General features: G+C 38.5%; 1 protein-coding gene across 2 annotated transcripts in view; it reads left to right on the top strand.

The window, feature by feature from the left end:
• Window positions 1-607: 607 nt before the first annotated feature.
• Window positions 608-22,588, top strand: part of RNF24 (ring finger protein 24) — a 79,006-nt gene continuing 57,025 nt past the window's right edge. The window contains exon 1 of one of the 2 annotated variants that reach the window (XM_019462631.2): window positions 608-778. The gene's annotated coding sequence lies outside the window, so the exon portion shown is untranslated. The remainder of the gene's footprint in view (window positions 779-22,588) is intronic. The other variant, XM_019462630.2, reaches the window with a different exon arrangement.

The raw sequence follows: 22,588 nt of genomic DNA, 5'->3' as shown, positions 1-22,588 counted from the left end.
ATCCGTGGAGCTGCAAAACTTGAGGCTTTGATATTACAGAAAAGGCTGAGCCCACTCCAAAACCAAGGTCAATTTCTTGACTGCCCTGTGGAATGACAGCTGGGGGCTGAGGGGACCCCAAACAAACAATGTAATGCACTCTTTCTTGCACACAGTTCACTCTGTTCAGATTCTGGGTCTCATCTCCCACTGTGGTTCCAGCATTCAGCTGACAGGACCTGCTGCAAGAGAAACGGGGGGTGGGGGCGGTGTGCGCTGTCTTTCCATCAAACTAATGGGCATTCCTGTGCCCCCGGAGACTGGCAGACTGGATGGTAGGCAGGAGGTAGCGTTCCAAGCCCTCTCTTGAAAAAAAATGTTTACAGAACATGCAAAAATACTAAACAGATGAGAGAGTAGATAGATCTGTCCGCGACAAATCGGCCCGTGGAGTATCCGCCCCCACCCTCCAGTGGGCGGGGCGGGACCAGGCCAGGCCACCAACCGTTGCGCGTGCGCACTGCAGACTCTGAAGCCACAGCGCCCTCAGTGAGGTGGGCGGGAGCTGCCCGGGCATCCGGGTCCCTCACCCCGCCCTCGCTGCATGAATGAGAGGCGCGGTGCCCTCCCCTCCCCCGCCGGGCCCGCCCCTCGTCGGGGGCCGCCGAGCGCAGTCTACCGCCGCCACCTCAGCCGCGCTCTGTCCCGACGGACGCTCGCCGCCAGCAGTCTGCCGCCCGTCGCCCGCCTCCCGGCGCTGACCGTTCCGCACACCCGCCGCCGCAGCCGGCGCACCCGAGTAAGTGAGGGAGCGAGGGCGGAGCGCCGGGGGCCGTCGCCCCCGGGCCGGGGCTTAGGGGACCGGGCGGCTCCGGGTTCGGGATGCTGAGGAGACCGCGGGCCCGCGCCAGCCTCCCCCGTTCACTCTCCGGGCGTTTCGACGAGGAGGGGTGGCACAGCGGCCCAGGCCGGGAGGGACGCGGAGGGGGTCCCCCGGGGCCGGGGGTGCGTCCCGCACAAAGGGCGGCGCGAGGCTGTCTGTCACCCGGAGGTCACAGAGGGAAGGTTCGCGGCTCCCCGCACGCCCCGCTAGCCCTTGCCCGGCGTCGGTCCCCGGGCTTGGGTGGCGGCTTGGATAAGCGGGGAGGCGAGGACGAGGATGGTGAGGACGGCTGTCTCTGCTCTGGCGATGGGAACGCGCTTTAGGGGGCGCGGCGTGGCAGTGTTTTCCTGGTCCCCACCTGCCCCTCCCCTTTCTTTGTGGCGTTGGTCTCGTGCCCGTTTGTCACTGTGCGTATGGCTGTGGGCTGGGGTGAGACCTCTTGCCTCAGCTTACCCATTAATTAAAGTCAGGTGGTGGCCCCCTGTCTGTGGGTGGGGGCGTGTGTGCTTCCATAGGCCGGAGACCCTCCTTTGTTTCTGGAGACCTAATTGTGTGTGTGTGTGTGTGTGTGTGTGTGTGTGTGTGTGTCCCTCCTCCGTGTCCCCTATGAAATGAGAGAATCAAAGATCATTAAAAAGGGTCTGAAGAAAAAGAGACACTACTTTATCAGACCTCCACCCAATTCTGCCTCTGGTGTTCTTTAAACAATATTGTATGTTTCTTACTGCAAAACCAGCGTGTTTTAATTGAAAGTGAATGTTTTTATATGTTGGTTGGAAATTAATATTCTCCTCTCTATACCTACAACACTTTGCTTTTTGGGTTTAGTTAATGGAAATATGCTCATATATGTGTGTATGGGAATACTCCAGGACGTATAGGACACCGCCTTTGGGGTTTCGTTCATTGGTGGTGTCAAGGTACTCACTCCTATACACGTCCACAGAAATACTTCGGTATATCTAGGACACTGTTTTCTCAGCTCCTCAGTACAAGCAGATTTTGTTTCTCCCTGCCTCCCTGTGTTAAGAAGATGGTCTCTTCACCTCCTTGCTGCCCCTTTTTTTTTTTTTTTCTTTTTTCCTAAATGCTTTGGCAAAGGGTTTTATTGCATATTCTCCTGGCATGCGCCCTTGCTTTGATCTGAATTTTCCTGTGTTCTGTTGTCTGGTTGTGTGGCCCAGCTCAATGGCTCCTCTTACAGGACTAGGAGAAAACAGAACACCTTTTATCCTTGTCCTCATCCCCAGAGAGAGAGGGAAGCTCTGCGGTTCCCACAGACTTGGGTTCCGTGGGCCGGACCGCCTCACTTTGTTGTCTTGGTGGAGTTAGGAAGAGTTACAGTTGATGCAGACCGATGAAAAGGAGGCATTAAGAGTACCAGTTATTCCTTGCTGTTTCGGTTGGACCTTTTTCTCTTTTTAAACCAGATCTTGTAAGTTTTAGAAGATTGTTGGTTGCATTTTCAGTTTCTTTTTTACTCTTACAATTTTGCAGAGTGATAGGAAATTAGCTACACTTGTTGATAAGAAACATACTTCCAAAATATATTTTTATGATGATCTTTTGATTGAACATAGTGGTGGTAAAAAAAAAAAATAAGAGGATCTTATTGGGTGATGTGAATAATTGAATTGGTTCAGTTTTAAGATTCTCTTTAAGCTTATTTTTTAATCACGTGTATTTTAATTCCTGGTGTTTTTCAGTGCAAAATGAAATCCAAACTTAAGCAGTCTTCCATAGCATGTGTTTGTTTATGAATATTTCCTCTATTAAAAACATTTGCTTTTAATTTGAAGGGGAAATTTTCCATTGGTTGGATAAGGATATTTTATTCTTGGTAAAAGTCTATGTTAGCATAGTCAAATTCTTTTTTTGTAGAAGTTAAAGTTAGTAAAGGTTGGCTTTTCAGTTTGGAGAAGTTTTGATTTTATGGTAGAATTTAAATAAAATTTCAATGTCATTGAACTTAAAAGAAGTTAACTTACAAATAAAGGCTTCATTAATTTCATAAACTAGTGTCACTAATATTGAAGCAAACCCGATAATTTATAACTGCCGGCATGAAATTTTTTTTTTAGGAATTCCCTTAAAACAAACCACAAGGGGAAGACTTAGATAAACAGAGTAGTATAACCGGAATTATCACTGAAATAGGCTTGCATAGTACCGCAGTATTGTGGAACTTTAATTTTGCAAGAGTGACTTAGCTATTATTTGTATCAAGAAAGGAACTGAAAAACATCTTGGCCATTTTATTCAGCCATGTTGTTAATCAAAGTCTTTACCGACCCATAGATTAGCATTTGTGTAGTATGATGTTTGAAGGAAAATTCTAAAGTAATGTCTTTGTCATGAAAATAGATTAAATTATGTTAAATGTTGTTTTACTAGTAAATGTATTCTTTGTTAGCAATACTAATATTGTTATGTCAGTGATGGTAATAGCATGTATGGTGATACTTTTTTACTCCAAACTGGGATATGTTGTCCCCCCAACAATGTCTGATAACAGAAAGTAGAATTTTGTTTTCTGTTGAGCATTTTCTATCAATAATTGTTTTGTTTCAAATGGTAGCTCATTTAAAAATCAGTAATAAAGTTATGTTATTATAATGTATTAGTTCAAACTATATGAAATTGCCATTTTTTAGATTAGGGAGTAGTGAAAAACCAGCAATTTCAGAATGTTGAACCACCTTCAACTCTCAACACTTCCTTCGGATATTTACCTTTATATTTGATTTTTAATGTTTAAACTTCTTGATTATCTGTCATTGGGCATTATCTGCGGAGTTCTATTTTGGAAGTTGAGGACTTGGTTGTCCTACATAACCATCCTTCCATCCCCCCACTCCTACCTATACTTCCCAGTCAAGTCAGTATTCAGTATTTATATGACTGACAGTGTACCTGTTATTCACAGATGAGCCCTGTAGGGTACTAACAATTACATTTGCTGTCTTGTATGACTTTGTTTCTCTAAATTAAATAATTGCCTCTTTTGTTTGTTTTTCATTTGCTTAGTTTTCTTTGTCCCAGTCACTGACTCATTCTCAAATTCTGACAAAACTAATAATCTTTCAGTATTTCCAGGTAATCTGTTGTATTTCTTTTTCCTAGCTGTCACCTAGGACTTCCGTTTGTCATCACTTTGGGAATTCCTTTTGCCCTCCTACTGTGTTGGATCCTTTATTTCCTGGATCCTATCTCTTCCTTATTCTTTAGCACCTTCCTGAGAAAGGGGACATACAAACTGAATTTCTTCCTGAATTCAGAAGATGCGTATCTGGAAATGTCTTCATTTTACCCTCACACTTGAATAGTGGTTTAGCTGAATATTGAATTCTACATCAAAAATTAGCCACCCTCTTCTGAAGGCATTGTTCTGTTGGCTTCTGGTATTTCTGTTAAGAAGTCCAACCCAAGTCTAATCCCCATTCTCTTTTTTCTCCCACTTTGGAAGATTTTAGGATGTTTCTGTTTTAGGATCTCAGTTAACACAGAGGAAGTTTCTTCAAGCCATGAAATGGAATCACCTCTGGAATCTACAATAAGACTATCCAGTTCATTTTTTTAAATCCACCTTAGGAAGTGACAGAACCATTCATGACCAAAAAGAAACAATCTTTAACCTTCATAATTAAATATGTCATGACTAAATACAACAAATATATTACTTACAAGAATTTCTATTCTGAGAAGATGGAGACAAATGGAGCTACGTAGATAGACAACAGTTTAATTGGACATTGTCAGTGACTCTGATATAGCTCATGGATACATATTTTTTATTTTATTTTTTAGCCTTGAATTGTTTTCTTTTTACAGTTGCCTTATCCCTCATCTAGCTTTTCCTTGAGTACACATTAAGTAGTTGAATATTAGAGAACTTCAGATTCATGACCAGAAAACTGAAGTATGCTCTCAGCCCAGGAAGGCTATCAGATTCCTAATGTTTTTGCCTGGAACCATTTAATCATTTCTTCCCACTCTTTAACTCATGAGCAGCCCACCCTTCCTCATGCAGATAAGCAGGCTTCATATTTCATTGAGGTTTAGAAGTTATAAGACAGATACCACTCAGCTTCCCTTCACTGAATCTAGAAATCCACCTTCTTTAGGGCCCATGTTTTCTTCCTATCAGAGGCTAACTTCCCTCCCTTCTGTATTCCCCCTCATACCTACTCAAGGACTTCACTTCTGAATATATGCCTGTCTTTTGCATCATCAGCAACTCTCCACGGCCACTATCCATGTCAGCATGCACACATGCTCTGACATTGCCCATCTTTAAAAATAATTTTAAAATTACAACAGAATTAAAAACTTCCCTCTGACCTCCCATCCATCCTCTTCATTTACCGTCATGGTTAAATGTCTCAAAAGAGAACTGTACATTTCCTCCCTACCTCTTTGTAAAATGTGTCACTCTCTGAAATTCTGTTGTTAACTGGTGTGTGTGTGTGTGTGTGTGTGTGTGTGTCTTACCCCCTTGGAACATCAGGTCCAAGAAGGCAATGACTTCCATCTGCCCTGTTTACCACCATGTCCCTTAGAATAGCAACTGGCACAAGTACCTACTCAATGTATGGGCAAAAAAGGGTAAAACTGACATTTTTAACCTGGTAGACTAGCTTTTGCTTTTAAAAAAATTTTTTCTGACAAAAAAATCAGTGTTTATTTTTTTAATTACCACCTTATGCTACACTTAGAGTTGAAAACATTACAAAGACTATATTAATTGAATTTTTCTCTATATTACATTTCATTCTTTCATAAGTATAACTTAATACTGTCATTTTTTGCACCCAGATGCTTGGAGTTGAATTCCAGCTCTTTCAGTTTGGCCATGTGATCTTGGACAGGTTTCCTGATGACTGTGTTTCCTCACCTGCAAGACGGAAATAATAATAGTACCCACCTCATATGTTTGTTGTGTGGGTCAAATGAAATAATATGTAAAATGCTAAAGTCAGTACTTGGCATGGGGGTAAACACAGTGAAAATTACAATTGCAGTTATTTGTATAGCCTTCTTCAGTTTCTAATATTTGATCTAATATTTTTGTTCAGAGTACTTACATCACATAAGGTATATTGGCTATAAATGTGACTCACCTGTTTTTGTCCTTTTTCTGATTGCTTGCATCTCTATTCCTCATATTACCCCATGTGATAGATTAGTAAAATGATCTACAATTGATAGGTGAACACCCTATAGCAAGTTCTGCACTTCCCAACAGTTGGTCACTTAATAAATCATTTTGAACACTTGATAAAATATTTTTTTTATTTCAAGCCAAATCCTGTTCTTTGGCTTGCCTGGAAGTGAGGCCCTTTCTTCATGTTATTCCACATTAAGTTTTCTAATATTTCTAGAAATGGAACTTTTAAAACACCCAATACATCATTAATAGATATTTTTTCAGAAGTAGCTGTAAGACACTGTTGTTTTCACTTAACTTGGTGGCTGGGAAGATAAGTATATGTAGCAATACAAAGTCCACTTTTAGGGACTTTGAAGGATACAGACAGGCTCTGTAGAAGTTCAGAGTAGAGTGAGTCAGGTCCTGCAAGCCTTAAGGGATTTTTACAACTTTTCTGCATGTTAAATTGTCTGTTTAGCCTATTTCCTTATTATTTGACTTGATCTTTACTTTGAAAGTTTACCTGATAATCATGGGAATAGTTTAGATTTTAAGGTAGATAATGTACAAGCTAAAATTGAAAGCAACTTTTAACTTGAGAAATTATTTCTTGAAGTAATTGATTTAGCAGTTATTCTACCTCTTTCTTTTCTTATCTAGGTAGGCAGTGGGGATTCCTCCAATTATCTGAGCATTTCGGAGAGCAGAGTGTAGTGCTTGGTAAATTTAGGGTTCAAAAAGAATGCCAGATGGTTTGAAAGGAATTGTGAGCACTCCAACTAGTGCCGTCCATTGAAAGCCAGCTGGCTGAGTTTCCCCTGCTCTGGAGGTAGGAACCAGACACTTTGTTCCATGCCAGCTGGCCCAGGAGTAGCTGGCCAGCGGCCTTACTTTTGGTTGGTCATTCCTGGGAAAACCAGCCTGGGCCTTCCATCTGCCCTAAGGATGGTCTGACACCAGAGAGTTGCTCTCTGCCTCCATGGTACTCCAGAGAGTTGGAGCAAGCCTGTGTGGCAAGGAAAGAAAGCCACTTTTTAGATGCCATTACAAGTGAATCTCACATTAAATTGTGAATTTGCTCTGAAAAAGTGTAATGCAACTTGAATTTTTATGCATTTAGTGCTATTAGGTGTATTAGAGTTGCTTACTACTAAAGTAACCATAATGAATGTTTTTACATTGTAAATAACTTCCAGTTTACCTACCTACTTTCCAAGTTCCTTTTTTTATTGTCTTTTTTTTTAAGTTTATTTATTTTGTGAGAGCATGCACCCAGGAAGGGCAGAGAGAGGGAGAGGGAGATAGAGAGAGAGGGAGAGAGAATCCCAAGTGGGTTCTGCACTGACAGCCCCCGCTGAGGGGCTCGAACTCACGAACCTGATTAAGAGTCAGACACTTAACTGACTGAACCACGCAGGCACCCCATTTATTGACTTTTCTTAAAGTGAGGTTTTCCTGTTCTTAATCTTCTAAAGTTTTGGTCATTCAGATTAGTAAATTTTCACCTTGTCAAAGAACTTGCTCCTATATAAACCATAGGTTTCTGTAGAAGGTTAATTATGTGTGTTGCCTGAAAATCTGTGTCTCATTTTGTCTGTTATTTATGTTTTCACAACTAGGCAGGTGTTTATATCAGATACAGTTCTTCCATTAGCAAACTTAATGTCAGAATAATTTGGGTGTTCCCTTCGGCAGCGCATATACTAAAATTGGAATGTCAGAATAATTTGAGAACAAAAGAAGTACAAATATGGCATTACAAGTATGAGCATTCAGTTCATTTGATGACAGTGTTTATTGAATTCTAAAAATTAATAATTTTGCCACAGTCTATCAGTACGCTTTATGTTACCTTTAAAATTTTTTTTTTTTTAATTTGGAGATTGAATGGTGCTGCGTCATCTATATTTGTTAAGTTCATCTAGGCAAACCAAAAAGTTATGAACTATTTGTATCTCTTTATTATTTTCTCCCAACTCTGAGCATGAAAAATTATGCTCAATGATATAAACTTCAAATAGAATGTATGTGTCCTATCCAAATAGGCTCTTCATCTTGAACTGAAAGAAAAAGTTTGGCAGATAATGAAACACCAAAGTATGAGCTAATGTAGTTTATAGGAAGTGGGTGGGAAGGAAAATCAGAGGTGTAGGCTTTCATTCTTTTCCTTTAGCAGGAAAGAAATTGCAAAACTTCTTTGGAAATATGCTGGAAAGTCTCGTGCTTGGCTATAATTAAAGTTTTTACTTAAAGTTATTAATTGTCCTTGAAAACAGGCCAGGATGAACTATTATGGCAGTAAGAGTGATTTTTTTTTAATCATAGAACAGTAGATTAATAGCCAGGGGCAATATTATACCCAGAAAATCATCCTTCACATTAGCTAACCTTTACTAAATACCTTTTTTGTCAGTAGCTTTACATGTATTGCTTATTTTCTCCTCACAGCAACCCTCAAAGGATTTTTCATAGATGATAAGAGGTCTAAGAAGTAACCTGTTCAGGTTCACAAGGTCAGAAGCCAAGTTTAGAACCCAGGTTTTCGTCCTCCAACCCACCACATGTCACAGTTGATAATGTCAACTTTCACAAGAATACAGCTCTTTCCTATTCAGATGCTATCCTGCACTGGTACTTTGAGAAGATTGTTGATAAAGGGAATTCAGAGACTGTTGCAGAAAATAGCAAGCAAATAAGGAGAGATTTGAAGAGCCTGTACATTTTTTTAAAATCTCTTCTGATGCTCTTGAAGTAATTAACCATTGCAGAACTACACAGTAAACAAAAAATGAAGCAAATAAAAATAACTAGAAAGGACTATATAGTTTCCTGGTGTTGTCATAACAAATTATGACAAAGTGGATGGCTTCCAGGTTTCTCCAGTTCTGGAGATCAGAAGTCTGAAATCAAAATGTCAGCAAGGCTGCCTGCCACACTCCTTCCAAAGACTCTAGGAAAGAAACCTTCCTTGCTTTTTCCAGCTTTTGGTGGTTCCACCCATTCCTTGATTTGTGATTACATAATTCTAATCTCTGCTTCTCTCTTCATATGGCCTTCTCTTCTTTCTATTCTAAAGACGTGGTCCTTGGACTTGGGGCCACCCGGACAATCCAAAATGATCTTATCTCCAGATTCTTAATTATATCTGCAAAGACCCTTTTTGCAAATATGGTCATATTCCTCAGGTAAAGATGTGGACATATCTTTTGGGAGGCCACCATTCAACCTGTTGTAGGGGTAAGAACTTCTTTAGTGATAATTTTCATTTTTCACTGCTGTGTTACTCAGAATCCCAGATTAGATAAGTATTTGATAAACCATGATACAAAATGGGGAAAAGTCTTGAAAGTATAGGATAGAAGACAAGTTCAGAGGGAGGTTTAGGGAATCGGAAGGTTTCATGGAGGTTGTATTGCTTATGACAGACCATGAAGAATAAATGGTCGAGATAGCCTGAAATGTGCAGATGGTGGAAATATCCAGAACAAAGATAGGGAGGCATATTCAGGGAACCATAACTAATGCATTTGACTAAAGTGTGGTACTTAGAGAAATAGTGGTGAATGGGGTTGAAAAGTCTGAGCCAATTCATGGGAGGCCTTTAGTGTTGAGTTGATGAATTTGTACTTTGTTTAGAGTTGCATATCCATGAGAACACTGTATTACAAAGGTTTCTAACAGGAGCCTTCAGAGCTATGATAAAATCTTTGGAAAAAAATCTACATTTTTTTCTATAAAAAGATTTTCAGAGGGATTCATAACCCTAAAAAAAATGTTAAGGACCACTGCTCCATTAGAAATGAAATGTTTTATGCTTTGAAGATGTTTCTGGAAGATTATTGATTTTTCTGTTTGGTTTACTTTGAACTACTTGGAAGATAAGAAAATGGAGCTCCAAGGAGCCTTAATCAGCACTCTGTGTGGAATACATTATGAACATTGCATACTAAAAAGTTAAAATACTATTTCAGGAGGGATGTGAAGTAGGTCCAGGGTTCTTAGAAAAGCGATCAAATGATTACATAAAAAGAAAAAAATTCATAGCATTCAGTTCAAAATGCAGCTGTGATTTCTGTTTTCTGTGTCTCAATTTTTGTTATTTCAGTTCACTACCACCACCCATTTAGAACTCCAGAATTATATAAAAGCATGACACAATTCTGAGGAGAGAAAGCCAACAGCTGTGTTCTTAAAAGTTGTGTTTTTTTAATGTAGTCTGTGAAACTGCTTGTTCTCTGCTGTGGATTTTCAGTGGAATAACCTACTTCAGGAATAAAATGATATATTCCGTAGCTGTTTGAATGTCTTTGTCTATTTGGGCTGCTATAACAAAATACCCTAGCCTGGATGTCTTATAAATAACAGAAATTTCTCACAGTCCTGAAGGCTGGAAAGTCCAAGATCAAGGCGCCTACAGATTTGGTGTCTAGTGAGAACCCACTTCCTAGTGCATAGATTGTACATTTTGCTTTTTTGCTGTGTCATCATGTGGTGGATAAGGGCAAGGGAGCTATCTGGGCTGGGCCTCTTATAAGGGCACTAATCCCAGGGTGTCTGGGTGGCTCAGTGTACAACTCAGATCTTGATCTCACAGTTTGTGAGTTTGAGCCCCACATGGGCTTCAGATCCTCTATCCCCTTCTCCCTGTGCTCCTCCTCTGCCTGCACACGAACACGCTCTCTTGAGAGAGAGAGAGAGGCAGAGTGTGAGTGGGGGAGGGGCAGAGAGAGGGAGACACAGAATCTGAAGCAGGCTCCAGGCTCTGAGCTGTCAGCACAGCTGACATGATGTGGGGCTTAAACCCACAAACCAGGAGATCATGACCTGAGCTGAAGTTGAACGCTTAACCTACTGAGCCACCCAGGCACCCCAATAAATAAACATTAAAAAAAAATAAGGGCACTAATGCCATTCATGAGGGCTTCACCCTCATAATGTAATCACCTTCAGATACCAGTCGCATTGTGGATTAGGTTTCAATATATGAATTGAGGGTTGGGGGATACAAACATTCAGTCTGTAGCACTGACCATATGGTACAGAGAGAAAATTGATGTTTCTCCTTATAACTCGATTTCTAAATAATCAACTGCCATTGATTTTTTTTTTATTGATCCGTTTATTTTCTACCCAAGATTAATATGACTTAAAAGATTTACCTGTACTGTTTTTCTTTTTTTTTTTTTTTTTCAGTGTATGAAGTTTATTGTCAAATTGGTTTCCATACAACACCCACCTGTACTGTTTTTCATACTTCTCTGGTAGTGAGGTTCTTCTTTTTCATTTTTTTATTATAAAAAAATTGTAAGTATATTCAAAAGTAGATAGTACAACATACCTCCATATGCCCATCACAAGATGTTCAGCTGTTACCAGCGTTTTGCCACATTTGTTTCATTTATCCTTTTTTCTTTCACCTTCATTTGCTGAGGTATTTTTTTTAATTTTTAATATTTAATTTTTTTATTTTAGAAGAGAGAATGTGAGCAAGGGAGAGGGGCAGAGGGAGAGAGAGAGAGAGAGAGAGAGAGAGAGAGAATGAGAATCTTAAGCAGACTCCATGCTCAGCACAGAGCCCAGTGCGGGCTCAGTCCCAAAACCCTGGGATCATGACCTGAGCCAAAATCAAGAGTCAGACATTCAACCAACTGAGCCACCCAGGCGCCCCTGTTTGCTGAGGTATTTTAAAGCAAATCTCCAGCATTTCAGTGTATGTACCCTGACATATTTCTAAATGTATTTCTAAAAAAAAGTAGACATTGTCTTATAGACCCCAAATGCCATTCTCACACCTAATAAAATTAACATTTACTTCTTGGTGTCATCTAATAGATAGACCCTATTCAGGTTTGCCTGATTATCTCAAGAATATGTTTTTTAGAGATGTCTTGTTCATACCAGGATTCAAAGTCCCTGGACCACTTTTGGTCATTTTGTCTCTCGTGTCTAATTTGATCTAGGGCACATCCTCTTCCCACCCTCTCTCCCCACCTTTTTTGGTATGTCATGGACTAGTTAGTTGCAGGAACCAGGTCATTTGTCCTGTGGAATATCTCACATTTGGGATTTGTCTGTTGGCTTCTTCATGGTGTGAGTTTATTAATCTATTCCTAGTATTTCCTACAAATGGAAGTTAGCTCTAGAGGCTTGACTAAAATCAGACTTCAGTGCTTTGGCAAGAATGCTTAGGAGGTGCTTAATATTATACCACATCCAGAGGCCTGCTGTTGTGCCTGGCTACCCTGCTTGTAGTAATGATAAAAGACTCCACTGTTGGTCATGTCAGTATCATATTTCATCCATTGCAGCAGAATGGTGATTTTCTTATTCTGTTATCTGATCCACATTTAGTAACAGGAATTCTGTAAAGAAGACTATCTCATCAAGTAGGGCTATTTAGGGTTACCCTGAAATATGCTTTGTATAAGAGGCTGTCAAGTATATTTTTTAATATTTTTTTAATGTTTATTTTTGAGACAGAGAGACAGAGCATGACCCAGGGGAGGGGTAGAGAGTGAGAGGGAGACACAGAATCCAAAGCAGGCTCCAGGCTCTGTTAGCCCAGAGCTCGATGCGGGACTCAACCCACGAGCTGTGAGATCATGACCTGAGCTGAAGTCGGACGCTTAACCGGCTGAACCACCCAGACGCCCCTGTCAAGTATTTTTATAATAATTGTGTTCTTGATAAAAGATAATGAGTTTGAATCAGAATAAAAAGAATTGAGTTAATCTTTTGTTTTAATGAGTGTCACAGTGAAATTCTGAGTACTATAGCAAAATGTGAACGATTGCTTTTCTTTTACAATTGAGAATGTGGACTCCAGTTGCTCTGAAAGTCCAAGGTGTGTATATGAAAGCCTGTTATAGACTAGAATCAAGCAGTGAAGAGGAAAGAGTACTAGATTAGGATTAAAAAATCAGGGGATTTCCAGAGTCAATTTGGCCCAGCCCCTGAATATCTATCCATTCATTCTTCCCGGGCTGAGCATTTTGTGTGTGTGTCCTTAAAATATTGTTAGTGTTTTTGTGAAATTGTGTGTAAAGAAATCAGAGTTGTATGTTGTAGAACTAATGTTTGAATATCTTTAAAGACAGGGAGAATTCTTTATTGGATATCATTCTTTTTATTTAAATTGTACTTTATGTGTCTCTTGATCACCATTTCTCCTAATACTTCTTGTTTAACTTCATGTCTTCATATTCTTATCCAGTAAAACTACTAAATAAAGTCATGCTGAAAAAAAAGCCTTACTTATTTGTCATGCTTCATTTACCTTAATCCAGATTGTTTTTATTCATCTTTTGAATTTGTGTGTTGTGGGGAAAGTAACCTTGATACCAAATGAAAATTAAAGAGGCCAGTGTTCTTAGCTTAGTGACCATCTCTAGAGAGTCTGTAATGTTACTTGAGAAAGCCGTTAAAAGTTTGTGCTAATATGATTTTTCATAGGCATACCCTTGCCTACTATTATTTTTAAATAATAATACCGTGTGTCTTTTCTGAAAGATAAAGAATGCTGTTATAAAGGGATCTTTCAAGAGACCATCAATAAGATCTATACTTATTTTTAGTCATTTGAGCTAAGTATAAAAACTAACTATTCCTCATCAGGACTCTGAAATGGTTTTAGTATTGAAAATTATATTTTCCTAGGTTTCAGCACCAAAAAAAAACCCAACAAGAAACAAAAACAAACAAAAACCCATTACCTTTTCCTACTTTAGAATTAACACAGATGCTTGTGGAACACCTACTCTCTTTAAGTCATTGCACTTACTGAGTAGTAGAGTTGATTTCACTATTAGGATGAAGATTGTTGTTGTTGTTGTTGTTGTTGTTGTTTTTAAGAGCCCTCTAGGAAATTGTATTTCAGCTGTTGCCTCCTCACCTTCATTTAATGCAGCAGGAAGCCCCTGGGCCTGGGCCCCAAGATGCAGCCTTTGTCTTGTTTCCTTGTTTGTTAAGTGCTGTATGGGCTAGAAAGTGGTGGAGTACTGGAATTGTGGGGTTGAAACTCTCCTCTTTGGAGGCCACAAAGCTTGTGTATTCTCACACAAGGGTGGCTTTTGTCTTCTTAGGAATATCTCAATTATTTCATCCAGTATGCTGCTTGGATTTATTGTCTTGCCTTTATTCATATCAATAAATTCTTATTGAGTATCTTTTTTTTTTAATGTTTATTTATTTTTGAGAGAGAGACAGACAGACCTTGAGCAGGGGAGGGACAGAGGAAGGGGGAGACACAGAGTCTCCAAAGCAGTCTCCAGGCTCTGAGCTGTCAGCACAGAGCCTAATGCGGGGCCTGAATCCACGAACTGGAAGATCATGACCTGAGCCAAGTTGGACACTTAACTGACTGAGCCACCCAGGCACCCCCTTACTGAGTATCTTTTAAGAGCCAGGTATTGTTCAGTCTGAATTTATAGAAATCTCACATGTTGTGGTAAATAACTGTTATTAAATAGCTCCAATACGTTTAATGAAGTTAAGGTATAGTTCAATTCTGAATTTATTAGATCTGAGGTTGTAGTTCTAATATTCTTTTTCTGACATTTTAAATATAATCTGACTTAAAAGTTCCTATAAAGCAAATGAAAACTGGCTCCTCATAAGGAATTTCAATACTTTCTGCAGGCTAAGATAAATAAGAACAAATGTAGTGAAATCAGTGGAACTCACATTTAGATTTTATTCAGACTAACTTTCCAACTCTTATAAACCTAGCATACATTTTTGCAGTTAATTACAAGTTTAATTTCCTAAAGTCAAAAAAGGCATGTGGTATTTAAGTTCTGGCCCTACTATTTGTTAACTGTGTGCTTCAATGAAGGTAATTCTAATGGAATGTTTCAGAGTTTTTGAATTTATAATTGAGTTACTTCAGAGATATTGTGAGTATGGTCTATCTCATTTAATAAAGTGCTCTCCTAATGATTTTTGCTGTTAGGCAATTTGATGGAACATGGAAAGAGTTGAACACAAAATGGAACACAAGAACAAACAATCCTCGCTACATGTCAGTGATCTCCTTTTCATAAGGATGAGACCGTGATGCTGCCATTTTCACCTGGCTACTGAGCTGTGGCTGGTTCCATTCCAATAGCAGTCAGATGATATTAAAAAAAATTGTTACCACTTAACTGCTCTGCATACTTTCTTAACTTTTTAGGAGATTCTGGATACATCATTTCTAATGTTTGTCTTAAGTCTGTTCTCTTCCCTCTCCCCTTTTTTTTAAACAGCTTTTCCGAGACATAATTTATAGCCCATACATTGAAAGTGTACAATGCAGTGAGTGGTTCTTGGTATATTCAGAGTTAGGCATCCATCACCACAGTCACTTTTAGAATATTCTCATTGTTAATATTAACAATATTCTCATTGTTATTGGATTATCTCAAAAAGAAATCCGTATCCTAGCCATCACTCTTCCATCCTGCCCCTTCTGCTCGCCCGTTCTCCACCCTAAGCAATCACTAATCTACTGTTTGTATCTCTATAGATTTTACCTATTCTGGGCTTTCATATAAAAAGAATCAGACAGGGGCGCCTGGGTGGCGCAGTCGGTTAAGCGTCCGACTTCAGCCAGGTCACGATCTCACGGTCCGTGAGTTCGAGCCCCGCGTCGGGCTCTGGGCTGACGGCTCGGAGCCTGGAGCCTGTTTCCGATTCTGTGTCTCCCTCTCTCTCTGCCCCTCCCCCGTTCATGCTCTGTCTCTCTCTGTCCCAAAAATAAATAAAAAACGTTGAAAAAAAAAAATTAAAAAAAAAAAAAAAAAAGAATCAGACAATATGTGGTCCTTTGTGATTGGCTTCTTTTACCTAGCATGATATTTTCAAGGTCTATCTATGTTCTCTTTTATAACAAAAAGAGATACTAAGATTCCTAGAGCTGGGAGCGCCTGGGTGGCTCAGTCAGTTAGTATCTAGCTTCAGCTCAGGTCATGATCTCACAGTTTGTGAGTTCAAGCTCTGCATCGGGTTCTGTGCTGTCAGTGCAGAGCCCACTTCAGATCCTCTGTCCCCTCTCTCTGCCCATCCCTCCAGTCACAAAAATGAGTAAACATGTTTAAAAAGATTCATAGAGGTACACTAACCTATCCTGTAGGGAGAAGAGATGAAATGATTTTCTTTTAAGTAAAGTTGACTGGTATCTCAGGACTGGTTGTCAATCACAGATGATGAGAAAAGTTCTACAAATAGTTACTGTAACTGCCAACCCAAGAATGGTGTTCTAACATAGACTGTGGAAAAGATTCATTCATGTCTCAGCATTCTTTTTAGCTTCATTTGTGTATGTGAATAATGTCATAATTATAGGTACATCATTCAATATGGATAATAAGATATAACTCTGTGGGACTGTTGTAACAAACTGTTGCACACTCTCATTTTTATTTGCTATTTTCCTTTTGTAACTAATTTTCCTGTTGAATATTCTGCATACCTCAGACATTATCATATAATGTCTGTGTTTACGTGCTACCTGTTACGTGCTAATGTCTGTGGTTACATACTGCATTTTTTATTTTTATGTGAGCTTGGTGAGCTAAAGCCTAGATATTTTATTTGGGGATAACCAATGAGATGGATAGATAGATAGATAGATAGATAGATATTAGTATAAATGTTGGAGATAGGATACACAGAAATACAATCTTCAGAGCATCTTCCCCCTCAAATTTGTGGATGTAGTTAAAAAAAAGAACAAAAAACAAAGGCCAGCCTTTTGACTTTGAAAAACCTGACCTCTCTGTGCCTCAGGTTCTTCCTCTATAAATTGGAGCAATTGGACTATGATACTTAATTAGTGCTGATGGTCTTTAACTCTGTGATTCTGTGAAGGTAATTGGTAAATGTACTACTGATGGGCCCAGGCTACTTCCTACATTACATCAAGAGGTTAGGGTGTTGTAATGTCGGATTTCCTGTGTTCTAATTAGTTTTCTAATGTGGTGTCATGACAGAAGGCTAAATATCAATTTAGCGAAAATCAGATTTTTCTGAAATAGAATTTGGAGCCATGGTCTGATATTCCAAATGGACCATTAGTATAAAATAATTTAAAATAATACTCACCCAGAACATCTATATATGAGATAAATATTCAGCTATGAGTAGCAGAAAACCCAAAACAAAAAGTGGCTTAAAACAAGATTAAATTTTATTTCTCACTCATGTAATAGTTGGCACAAGTCTGGTATGGAGCTCCATGACATCAGGGACTGCTTACCTAAAATTGTCCCTTTTTCCTTCTTAGCACTCTACCCTCCCTCTTGGGTGTAAACCATATTCTTATTGAGCAAGATGGTGATATCCACATTACAGGAAGCAGAATGGAGAGAGGGATGAAGCAGAAAGTAGAAGGTACCTTCACTGCTCTGTTAAGCATAATTATGAGATATTTCCATGTGAATCATCACATGTGAATCCGTGAGACATATGGCCATGCATAGCTGCAAGGAAAGGTGGGAAGTATAGCCATGTGCCTCACTAAAAGTTCTACCTATAGTGGAAGAAAGGAAGAAAAGATACTGGGGGTGGGGAGTCCACTACAATCTGGTTGATGATAAATGAAAGGGAAAACTAAGGAGCATTTGCCATTGTATCTCTTCCATTAAAGAAGGAGTGTTTTCTATTTCTAGTAGGTGATACTGGTTCTCAAAATGGAAATGTCATTTTATAGGTGAAGAGCTGACAATGTAATGGGAACATCTCTTAAGAATATGTGATTCTCTTTTCTGTAACTGGGTTAATGCATAAGATCTTCCAAGAGAGAATTGCTAGGTCAATTTCCTGGTTTGAATTCATGAGTTGATATTAAGATTTATGAACCAGGCTCTTGTGAGTTTAGTTAGTGTGAATTTTTCCCACTGAGCCCAGTAGCCCCCAAGAGAACTGATCAAGCAGAGAATAGACCCAACCCTAGATGTACAATGACTTTAGAGAGAACATATGCCTTGTAAGGCTTCATTTGACCTGAGCCACCCATCTTATTCTTGATCTTGAAAAGGGAGAAAAATTAGAAACTTATAAATAGTCTCTAATATATCCATCTACAAAATCAAAATAATAGTGTTTTGCATGATGAAGATTAGTAGTGGTCTTGTAAAAATTTTTTTATATAGGAAAGAGCCTCTAAGGGCTAATGATATTGCAAGTCTTGACTCTTAAAAACCCATTTAGAGAAGAATTATTCACTGTTTTGGAATGATTATGACCTTTTCAGAATTTTTGAAAATACAAAATCAGCAGAACCAGACTCACCCCCAGAATATTGAAATAACATGTTTCATCTGTGCCATTATCTCAGCTGTTCCATAGTCTGCCTAAAATCCTCTTAAGGATGATGTCTTCCCATATCTTTCTTAAAAGAACAAAGCGATCCCAGTAGACAAAGGAGAGCCTTTGAGGCTATGCATAGGACTATAATATCTATAAACCTGAGGCAATACAAGGTAAACTATCTATAAACTTAAGGTAATCATCACCAGTGTCAAAGTACCAGACAGCCTGTACACTTCGCTGGCTTCATAACTATTTGAGGTTTGCTAAGTTAGTCATGAACATCTTAGATGGTGTTTTATGGCTGTAGAATTCTCCTACAAAATTAAGATCTAAAAACTGATAGGCTTTTGATTTACACAGATCAGCCATCTATAACTGTTGTTGAAGAAATGTAGCTAAACTAATTCCCATTTCCCAGAATTCCCTATTCCAAGTCACGTCAGAAAGAAGTCCACTTGTGGCCCAGGCTCAAAGATTTGGATTGGAAAAGAATGACCCAGGAAAACGCGGCCTAGACTCATATTATCCCTGACACGAGAAAATTCAGACGCTAATTCCAATGCTAACCTTGCAACAAAGAACTAGAAAAGACCCTGATAATGTTGATGAACACTCACTATATACCAGGTACACCCTCCAGAGACAGATGTGGTAACTATCCCCACTTAACATATGAGGGAATTGAGACTTGCCCACAGCCATAGTGAGGGAAATGGCTAAGGTTGAATCTGCACTTAATGCCTCTGCTATGGCATCTTCCATAGAGCTCACTTACTGCGGTGGAGCCCTCTGATTTACCCTCATTTCCTGGCTGATGAATTTCTAAACCACAGAGACATTGTTTTCTCTCATTTTAAGGCTGTACAATAACAGAATCTTCAATCAACAGAATCTTTTTCATTTGTTAACTTGTTCTTGTTTTACTACTCTAGAAGTGCTTGTGGTTTACTTAACTTCCTTGTTTAGGTTTTAGTACGTATAGTTTATGCCATGTAATCTTTCTTCTTCAGGGATTCTAAGCTGTACGAATGAATTCTAAAAAACCATTACCTTTTTGGTAATTGAGAATTCACCAATAAAGTTCTGGAATTAATGTGCTCAACCCAGAACTTTCAAGAATAGGAGGTAACCTATAAAAGTTTATAGAGGACCTTCTTGGCACTTCCCCCAAAGTAACTTGAACAGGGTCTGTCTGTGCACCTTCCCAGTGGTTCAGGTTTGATTTAGAGTTAGCCACAACTCAGCCACTTTTATGATACAATTTACAAAAGGTGATCCATATGTAAAGGAAATGTAGTGCCTTCTAATAACCTTTCGTATACTTGAATATAATTATTAAGTTACCTTATCTATAGACTGAACAAACTCAAGTCCTTTAATTAAAAATAATAATAATAATAATAATAATAATAATAACCTTTCATGACGGCTCCATTAAACAGAGTTGCATTGATTTCTGTCTGGTAACCTGTGTTTTTCCAGGGAGTTACAAGTGATTGTTCGTGTATTTTCTGTAGACAAACGTCTTAAATACAGCTGACCTCTCCAGATTATCACAGCTGACTTTTTCCATTATTTAAAGAGTAGCTCTTTTTCTGTCTTTCAGGCCACTCTGGCTCTTTGTTCAGGATGTGTTCTTGGTTATCATGTATACCCAGCCATTCCCAAGTGATGTTTTCAATAGTCAGTGCTGTTTCCAGAAATGCCATGACATTTTCAGAATCAGAATAAAATAAACTTTAATTAATTTTAATTTAAAAGACACAGTTCTTTGTCACAGATTGGAGAAAAATAAAGGGACACAATTAAATGGGATGTGAGATCTTGGAGTAGATCCTAGAAAAGAAAAAAAATCAATAGAAAAACTGGTGAAATTTGAATGAAGTCGGCAGTACAGTAGTGTTACACCAGTCTTGATTTCCTGTCCTGGTGGTTGTGTAAGATTTTAACATTAGGGGAAGCTAGGTGAAAGGTTTATGGTAACTTGTGCAGCTTCTCTGAAAATCTAAAATTATTTCAAAATTAAAAGTTTAAATATACATGTATATTCACAGCTCCAAATTGTTTGGTAATTATATTGTTGGCCTTTCTTGAGTCTCTCTCTAAGGCAACAACAATGAACCAGGATGCATCAGCATACTCACTGCTCACAGGAATCCCAGAAATCATTTGTACATCCATTGAAACACTAACAGTAGGATGCAACAGTAGGATGCAGTAGGATCTTATGGGAAGAAGAAAGGATTTGGATTCAGATGTGAGTTTCAGTCCCTCTTCCACCATTCACTATTGTTTTCTGTAGGGCAGCTACCTTGACCTTTGTTAGTCTCAATTCCTTCATCTGAATACAAAGTATAATACCCATCCCACAGTGATTTTAAGAATTAAATGAGATTTATATATGTGAATGCTAGTTATAAACTCTAAAACACTATGCAAAATGTTCACTTTGGTTCATATCCTAAAGAATTGTTTGAAGAAAAAAGATTCTCCAGTTTCAGAGATTTTTAAGGTTATTTTTTTCCCTAGATTAATTGTATTGTAGCATTGAGTGCAATCAGAATCCATAGGTGATATATTTATAATTGTGTTTACATTATTTTGAGTCTTTTATCATTAACAGTCAGTTTGAACTTGAACCAATATGACTAAGAACCACAAAGCAGTAAGCTGAATATTGTATAGTATACTTAATATAGAGATTTTACATGAACATTATTTTTACTTATTTAAGCCAATGTCTAGCCCTTTTGCTTTAGAAGTCATAACACTAAGAAGAGAATTTCAAATATGAAAGCTCCAAATTTGTTGGTTTTCCTGAAATTTAAAGTGAAAGTCATCAGTGGAAGCTGTGGATCTACTTTCAAAAAAGACCCTAGAAAGGTACAATGTCCAGTCTACCAATTATATGAGGCTTATATACAAACTTGTAGTTTGTTTCCAAAAGTAAGTTATTCTATAACAAATTGGAAAAAAAAAAAAAAAAAGCTCAGCCAATATATTTAAGTAGTGCTGAGGTGTCTGTGGCGAAATTTAATTTTTTTAAATTTTACATCTAAGGGTTATAAAGTTGATTCTAAATCCATATTTCAGGTGGTTTAATGCTCTGATTCAGTACCTGGTGAAGGACTGCTGTCTGGTTTCAATCAGATGTTAATTATTCTTCTTGCTTTGTCTTGATTTTTAGCTGTTTCATTAAAGCAGCCTCATGTAGATCAATCAGGCTCTTTTTCAAAAATCCCAATCTGAAACCAAGACCAGGGGTGCCTGGATGGCTTAGTAGATTAAACATCCAACTTCCACTCAAGTCATGATCTCACAGTGTAAATTCTAGCCCCTCACTGGGCTCTGTGCTGACAGCTCAGAGTTTGGAGCCTGCTTTGGATTCTGTGTCTCCCTCTCTCTCTGCCCCTCCCTTGCTTGTGCTCTGTCTCTCTCTCTCCCTCTCAAAAATGAGTAAACATTAAAAAAAATTTTTTTTAATTTAAAGCCAAGACCAAAAGGCCAAAGAAATAGAAGATCTCGTGAAGTCAGAGCTGCTCATCGGTAGTCCTCAATTGCTTATCTTTTTTTTTTTTGGAGTATCTAGTTTTAGTGAACCACAAATTAAACAAAATGTCTCTCAAGACAGGGCAGAAACACATAATTTTAAACTTTGTATTAGTATCAATATATTGGTACATTCTAAAAATGCTGATCTGCAGCAGATTCTTTTTTTTTTTCAATTGCTTATCTTTGAAGAAGAGAAATATTAAAAAGATTGTTACTGAGTTGGTAAAATGAAAAAATAAAATCTGTTATCCTCAAGCAATGCATTTTCCAATTTAGTAAAAAAGTAGTTTATTAAGAATAGATGGAAACTTCCTTAATATATGGTATGTATATATGTGCCCGTGTCTGTGTCTCAGTGCTATACACATCCTATTTATATATTTTATTTTTTATTTTTTAATGCTTATTTATTTTTGAGACAATGCGAGAGACAGAGTGCAAGCAGCGGAGGGGCAGACCAGACAGAGGGAGACACAGAATCCGAAGCAGGCTCCAGGCTCTGAGCTGTCAGCCCAGAGCCAGACGTGGGGCTCAAACTCACGAACTGTGAGATCATGACCTGAGCCAAGGTCGGATGCTCAACCTACTGAGACACTCAGGCACCCCTACACATCTTATTTATTGATAAAACAACAATCTCATAAGATTATGAGGAAAACAATTTCCATTGTATTTTTAACATTGTTCTAGAAATATTAGATAATGAGAGAAGAAACAATTTATATAATTTGTAA

This window comes from Panthera pardus, unplaced genomic scaffold (assembly GCF_024362965.1).
Source record: "Panthera pardus isolate Hobbes unplaced genomic scaffold, ASM2436296v1 HiC_scaffold_25, whole genome shotgun sequence".
Taxonomy (NCBI): Eukaryota; Metazoa; Chordata; class Mammalia; order Carnivora; family Felidae; genus Panthera; species Panthera pardus.
This window is presented reverse-complemented; position numbering and strand designations above follow the sequence as displayed.